At 45.6% G+C, this 7,825-nt stretch overlaps 1 pseudogene; it reads left to right on the top strand.

The window, feature by feature from the left end:
• Nucleotides 1–6,241: 6,241 nt before the first annotated feature.
• Nucleotides 6,242–7,432, top strand: LOC103256467 (annotated as a pseudogene).
• The last annotated feature ends 393 nt before the right edge of the window (nt 7,433–7,825 follow it).

Raw genomic sequence — 7,825 nt, 5'->3', positions numbered from 1 at the left:
GGTGACTGCAGCTCCTCACTCCGTACCCACTGTCCTTTACTGATCTGCCCGGACAGGGCTAGGCGCTGGCCTGGCATTGGTTCTCGCCATTTCCTTTCTCAGTTCTGTTCGGAGGGCTGGGCTAAGTTGGACACCGAGTGAGTGGAAGTCAAGGCAGGCACCTCGGTGGCTCCCTTGGAAGGGACTGGCAGGGGGGAGACACAAACTCCATGTTGCCCCTTGCAGGTGGGTCTCCAGGGCCTGGGAGGGGAAACTGGAAAATCAAGAAATAACTATTTATTTAGGGATAAGGCAACAAACTGCCAATAAAGAGCTGCAGGAGTTGAACGTGATTATTGGGAGAGAGAGGGGTAGGAGAGAATCAGGGCACTGCCGTTGTTCAAAACAAGCTTTGGGCATATGTGACTTTGATAAAAATGTATAGTGCATAAAAAACCATTCCTGCTTACAACTGATCACAGCCAGTGACTGATTTCTCTGCTCCTTTTCCTGCTCCACTTATCCAGCTTTAAAGAAAAAATCATTAGCCCTTCATATATATGAAAGGTTTTAAGTTCATTGTTTGTATTTTGAATTTAAATTTTTTGTAGTCATAAGTGTCACTCTAAAGATTCTGGGTTTTATGTCATGTGCATGACAGGTTCAGGACCCCCTATCCCCAGATAGAATTCTTTGGCATGTTGAATAGTTTAAGCTGAAGGAATTTCAGAAAACAATAGAAGCAGGAAAATAACTCTCACCCTTTCCCCCTTCTCCCCTGAGTTAGGTCATAAGACCCTTTGTGAGAGGTGCCCTCCCCATGCCCAGAGGAAAGGAGCTCCCTTGTGTCTGAAGACACAGGGACGCAGAGAAGAGTCGGAACAAACAGGCCTTGCTGCGTTTCCCCCAGTTCACCACCGTTAGGTCACACCCCTTTTGCCCTATCATAGGATTGGGGGGAAACCAGAATTATCTTTTGGAGGGTGGGTCCCTTGTAGTATAGGCTTCCCCTGCCGGGTAAGTGTTCTAGGGACCCAATGACATCAGTGTACTTAGCAGCATTTTTGTGAGAGGTTGTTTTCGACTTCAGTCATTTTTTTTTTTTTTTGAGAGTCTTTCAATGTGTTTGCCTGTTTCATGATGGGTGATTTACAAGGACACATGCCCACATCATGTTGGGAGTTCGGCAGTTTTTGACCAAAACAGTATGAACCCCATGACCCATCTTCCCCATTTACCTGATTTCACCCTGAACAGCTTTTTTTTGTTTTCCTCAATGAAGAAAGTCCTCAAAGGGGAACATTTTGCTGATGTGGAAGAGGTGGGGAAAAACACAGCAGAAGTACTTTAAAAGGCATAAAAAAACCCAATGTATTCAAAAACTGCTTTGAGCAGTGTAAAAGGCATTTATTTGTATTGCATCAAACTGAACTTTGAAGGTGACTGAACTTTAAACATGTAAGAATAAATATACATTTTTAAATAAATGAATCCCGGTTTTTGGGGGGTCCCCCTGTATTTCTCCACTACTATCCACTGTTCAGTCAAACCTACTGTAAAAACCTGCCTCCGTTTAACTGTTTCTTCAGGCCTTCATTTCCTTATTGAGGTTTTTGTGTTAGAGAACTTTTACTAAATAAATATGTATGCTTTTCTCTAGCTAGTCTGCCTTTTGTTTAGGGACCACAGTAATGAACTTAGGGTGTTTGAGGAAAAATTTATTTCCTCTCCTTACCTGTAGAAATGTCTTCCATTAAAAAATATAAAAGTTTTTTTGGATCAGATTTGGGGCAAGATATTAAATCATTATTCCCCTTGTAATGAGTTGAACAGGTAAGCAAATACACTCCCAGTTTCCCCTGGAAGAATTAATTCTGTACCTTATTTTCTGGTGATCCTTGAAGGTTAAACCTGCTGGAGACTGAGGGGTTTTCCTGGGATCTCCCAACCAAGGAGATTACTGCTCACCAGTGGATTACTACTCTCTCCCTGGAGGGTCCACATCTACTGAAAATTATCACTGGTGTCTCTTGAATGTAACTAGTTTGTTGTTGTTGTTTTGAGGTGGGGTCTCATTCTGTCACCCAGACTGGAGTGCAGTGGCCGCTCCCGGCCACCGCAGCCTCAACGTGCTGGGCTCCAGCGATCCTTTGCCTCAGCCTTCCGAGTAGCTGGAACTACAGGCGCGCGCTACCCCGCCCCGCTCATTTTGATTTATTGTAGAGATGAGGTCTCGCCAAGTTGCCCAGGCGGGTCTTGAACCCGCAGGCTCAGGCAATTCACTCACCTCAGCCTCCCAAAGGCGCGGGATTACAGGCTGAGCCACCGAGCCCGGCTGAATGTAACTAGTTTTAATCATATCTAGTCTTTGTATAGTGTTGCTTCCAAAATACGAGAGCAAAAAGTCAGTAAGAACAAGCAAGGTGCCAAGTGTCAGGAATAGTAAGTTTTATGTGTGTTTGCTCGTTTCATCCTTATAACAGGCCTATGTCATGACACCATCCTCATTTTACATAGGAGAAAACTGAGTCACAGAGATGGTATGTAACCTGTCCAGGATCACTCAGCCAGTGAAGTAGTATTTGAAGGCAGGAATTTATACCTAAGGCAGCCGGGATTCAGAAGACATTCTCAGAACTGCTGTGTTTATACTGCTCCTAAACAGAGAAATGCAAATGGTAAAAATGCTGGAAAGGAAATATAAGCCTGTGTATTTCTTTTGAAGAAGCACCAAAGGAGGAGTGAGATGACAGGCATAACACTGTCTTGAATATCTTCAGGATTTGCCTGCTTCCCCAGCATCCTTCTTATCGCAACAACTGCCCCTCAAAGGTCTTCAATGAAACAGAATTCCTGCCAGAACTGGGTGTGTCCCCCCTTTATGTCTTCCTCTCACCTGCCCCACCCCTTCCGTATTTACCCTGTTCTTCCACTTTCAGGTCATTCAGTTTTTTTTAAGTTGAAAATATGAATAATACATACAGCAGAAGATAACCAGTCATCCCTATTCACGCCACCTGGAATATCCTCCTGTTAATGTCTGTACATAGTTTTTTTCCAATTCATTTATTAAGTTATTCGCATGTCTTTTGCAAAATCATACAGGCATATTACACACCATTCAAGTAAGGTAGAAAAGTACAAATATGTAAAACTTGTAATCAAGTTAAATTCAAAACTAACTTTGGTTAACATTGGAAAAACACTGAGGGAGGTATTCTGTCCTGGTGTATCTACAGAGAGAAGGATATATATTCCAGCTAGACTGGGCCTCCCAAAAAGGAAAAAAAATAATAAGCATACATATATAAATATGCTTTTACTAAATTAACCTCTTATAGACCCTGTTTTTATTTTAAAATACTGGATTTCATAGTGCATGAATTTAACTGAAGAAAAACACACAGAAACAGACATGAAGGAATTATTGAACTTCTAGTCCCACATAGAAGCTTTTCTAAAAGAAGCCTCTGAGGCTAAAAATAAGTTAAATTAAATAAAAGACATGAAGAATTGGAGAAGCTTTTTTACCACCCTTTTATTTTTTTGGGGCGGGGAGACACAAGGTCTCACTGTGTTGCCCAGGCTGATCTCCATCCTCCCACCTTGGCCTCCCACATTGCTATGATTGCAGGCATGAGTCACTGCACCCGACCTTTTATAACATTTTATAATCACATTTATTAAAGCGGGATTTGAAAATGGTACAATGCATCCATTTCAAGTTTGTGGCATTTCTATTACTGCAAAATGTTCTCTTGTGCCCTTTGCGGTCAATCCCTCCACCACTCGTTATCCCAGGCAATCAAGAGCTTTCTGTCACTACAGGTTAGTTTTGCCTGTTCTCAAAATTCACCTTGGTGGTCCCACACTGCATGCCATCTTTTCACCACTTAGCATGATGGTTTTGAGATTCATCTAAGCTGTCATGTGTTTCTGTAATTTGTTCCACTCTATTGCAGAGAATTATTCCATTGGGTGAGTATATCACAAATGCGTCCATTCACCTATGAAGGACGTTTGAATTGTTTCCAGTTTGGGGACTATTACACAGAAAGTTGCTAAGAACAAGTCCTTCTCGTGGGCATATTTTTCATAAATTTCATTTCGAATTTGTTGCTCTTTAATACTAACTTACTTTGTAAATGGATATTACGTTCACAAATACAAAATTCATTCAAATGTTACAAAGGCCTGAAGCAAAAGTCTACACCGTTTTCTTTATATTTCATAATTAAGGGGAGATCTTATCTTAAATATTGTTTTCTATGGGAAAATCCTTAATATAAGCCACATGCTGTGCTAGGCATATTATTAGTTATCCCATTTAGTCCATGCAATGACTTTGAGATACTTAATACTGTCATTTTCCTGTGACACTTTCAAATTCGAGGCCTAGTAGACTGAAAGAGGTGGCCCAAGATCAAAGAGAAGGCAAGCGGTGGCACCAGGGTTGTAAGGCAGGCCTTCCCCAAGGCAGACAGAAACTCATGTCTGTCACAATCTGGGCATGTCTGATAGGCCTGGAAATTAATATCCAAGCAGTTCCCAGCCACAGTGTGTGTCAGCTACTCTTGGTCAGCAACTCCTCAATCAGGGATCTGGAGCATAAATTAGTGATGAGAGACCAAGATCAAGAACATTTCTTAAACACTCTAAACACCCAAATTTTCTTATCAGTAAGGCACTGAAAGTTGACTTAGGTCTTAGTTCATATTATCTTCTCTTTAAAAAATGTATTATTATTAGAGTCGAGTTCTCACTCTGTGCCCAGGATAGAGTGCAATGACATGGGCAATCCTTCTACCTCAGCCTGGCAGTCCTACCTTAGGCTCCCTAGTAGCTGGGACTGCAGGCACATAACACAACGCCTGGCTAATTTTTTTTATACTGCAAGACCTGCTACATTGCCCAGGCTGGTCTGGAACTCCTGGGAGCCTCCCACCTTGTCCTCTGGGATTACACACTCCTGTTGGTCCATTTTCTATTTGAGCAAGAAACCTCCCACTGCTGTCCATTTTCTACTGGGGAGAAGTAAACAGCTCGTCTTCATCCATTATCCAACTAGATCAGCCCCTAGGACGTGAGACTTCAGCTGGCAGCGTCCTGAATACTGGCCGGACTTCTTGTTCTTCCTGTTGGTTTTCTTTTATTTGGGGGGGAGGGTTGGAGTCTCATTCTGTGGCCCAGGCTGGTGCAGGCTGGAGTGCAGTGGCACTCACAGCCATCTCAGCATCGACCTCCTGGGCTCTGGGGATCCTTCTGCCTCAACCTTCCAAGTAGCCGGAACTACTTTTTAAAATAAATTGTTGAGAGGAGGGTTCGCCTCGTCTTGTTAAATTGTTGAGACAAGAGGCTGAATCAGGTGAATTGCCTGAGCCCGCGGGTTGGAGAACAGCCCAGGAAATTTGGCAAGACGTCATCTCTACAATAATCAAAAACCAGTCGGGTGTAGTAGTGTGAGCTTGTAGTTCCAGCTACTTGGAAGGTTGAAGGAAGGATTGTCAGAGCCCAGCAGGTCGATGCTGGGGTGGCCGTGAGTGTGCCACTGCTCTCTAGCCTGGGCGATGAGTGAGACTCCAACTCAAAAAAAAAAAAAGAAATGATGTCTGAGGAAAGACCGCCATTTAAATGGTGGAAGGTGGGGAGGGAAAAATGACTGGTAGAAGCCTCCACGGACAGAGCCCGGTGAGAAACTGAAACAGCCTCCTCACGAGATTTCCCGTTTTATACTGGCGGGGGCTGATGCGGTTTCAGAGCTTCTTGCCAAGACTCAGGGGAGACGGTGGCTGGGACCCGCGGGCGTTGGTGGACATGTGCAAGGTACCCAGGCAGCAGGAGAGCCATTTCTGTCCACAGAGCAAGCATGTCGTGTCTCCACATATGCGGGGCTACTGACAGCTTTGTTTCCAAGGTAGTCTTCACCACTTCTGGGTGCAGTCCTTAGATGGTTCTATGAGGTCATCACATAACCCTCTAGCACAGCAATGCCCCCTCCATACTGCTATCTAGGCAAAAACTCTGAAAGAGACACCTCTAAGAGCCGTGGAAACGCTAAACTTACAAGGCAGTAAGAAGTCAGACTTCAGCAGTAACCCGGTGTTACTGCTGAAAAGCTCTGCGTTGGAAAGCGAGTTCCATGAAATACATCTCACATAGACTCTAGTTGCCTAACAAAACATTTTGCTTTCGCTAACTAGCCAAAAATGCTTCCCCCAAAATACATTCCAACCTATTTCTAAAGAGAAGAGCCCAGACACCAGCCCTCAGTCACCAGAAGAACCTCTCATACACTCGGTGCTCCAGTCCCCAGATCACTCAGCCACACTCACCATGAGACCACCGCGCTCGTGTGTGACAATGGCTCTGGCCTCTGCAAGGCAGGCTTTGCGGGAGATGATGCCCCCCGGGGCTGTCTTCCCTTCCATTGTGGGCCGCCCTCGCCACCAGGATGTGATGGTGGGAATGGGCCAGAAGGACAGCTACGTGGGGGTTGAGGCTCAGAGCAAGCGAGGAATCCTAACTCTCAAATACCCGATCGAGCACGGCATCATCACCAACTGGGATGACGTGGAGAAGATCTGGCACCACTCCTTCTACCACAAGCTGCGTGTAGCACCTGAAGAGCACCCCACCCTGCTCATGGAGGCCCCCCCTAAATCCCAAAGCCAACAGGGAGAAGATGACCCAGATCATGTTTGAAACCTTCAGCGTCCCTGCCATGTACGCCGCCATTCAAGCTGTGCTCTCCCTCTATGCCACTGGGCGCACTACAGACATCGTCCTGGATTCAGGGCATGGCGTCACCCACAATGTCCCCATGTATGAGGGCTATGCCCTGCCCCGTGCCATCATGCGCCTTGACCTGGCTGGTTGCGACCTCGCGGACTACCTCATGAAGATCCTCACAGAAAGAAGCTATTCCTTTGTGACCACAGCAGAGCGAGAAATCGTGAGAGACATCAAGGAGAAACTGTGCTATGTGGCCCTGGATTTTGAGAATGAGATGGCCACAGCAGCCTCCTCTTCCTCTCTGGAGAAGAGCTTTGAGCTACCAGATGGGCAAGTCATCACCACTGGCAATGAGCGCTTCCGCTGCCTCGAGAGCCTCTTCCAACCTTCCTTCACTGGCATGGAGTCCACGGGAATTGACGAGACAACCTACAATTCCATCATGAAGTGTGACATTGATATCCGTAAGGACTTATATGCCAACAGTGTCCTCTCTGGGGGCACCACCATGTACCCTGGCATTGCTGACAGGATGCAGAAGATCACAGCCCTGGCCCCCAGTACCATGAAGATCAAGATCATTGCTCCCCCAGAGCAGAAGTACTCAGTGTGGATCGGGGGTTCTATCCTGGCCTCTCTCTCCACCTTCCAGCAGATGTGGATCAGCAAGCCTGAGTATGATGAAGCAGGGCCCTCCACTGTCCACAGGAAGTGCTTCTAAAGCCAGAACAGTTTTTTCTAAGGATCTCTTGAGACTGCTCTTTTACAGTCATGAGACATTAAAAACCCACAAACCTTAAAAACAAACAAACAAACAAACAAACTTAGGATATTGTAAGAGAAAAAAAAAAAAGCCAGACACGAAAAACAACAACCTGCAGCAAACTACACACCCCAAAAGGGAACATATGCACAAAACAATCAACTGACAGGTCTTCCCTTCAACAAGAAACAACGGGGGAGAGCGCGAACGCAGCCCCCCACTACCACGAGTTATGCAGCCGAACCTCCCACACTTGGGGAAATCGCCGAGACCAGCACGCCCAGAGCGCAAGAGAGAAGCCTTGCCCCAAGGGGAAACCACCTCGTGATCCCGGTGTTTCTCCTTCCGAGC

The sequence above is a fragment of the Carlito syrichta genome, unplaced genomic scaffold, assembly GCF_000164805.1.
Source record: "Carlito syrichta isolate Samal-C Ts95f unplaced genomic scaffold, Tarsius_syrichta-2.0.1 Scaffold289551, whole genome shotgun sequence".
NCBI lineage: Eukaryota > Metazoa > Chordata > Mammalia > Primates > Tarsiidae > Carlito > Carlito syrichta.
Note: the sequence above shows the minus strand (reverse complement) of the source record. Positions and strands in the feature narration are given on the sequence as shown.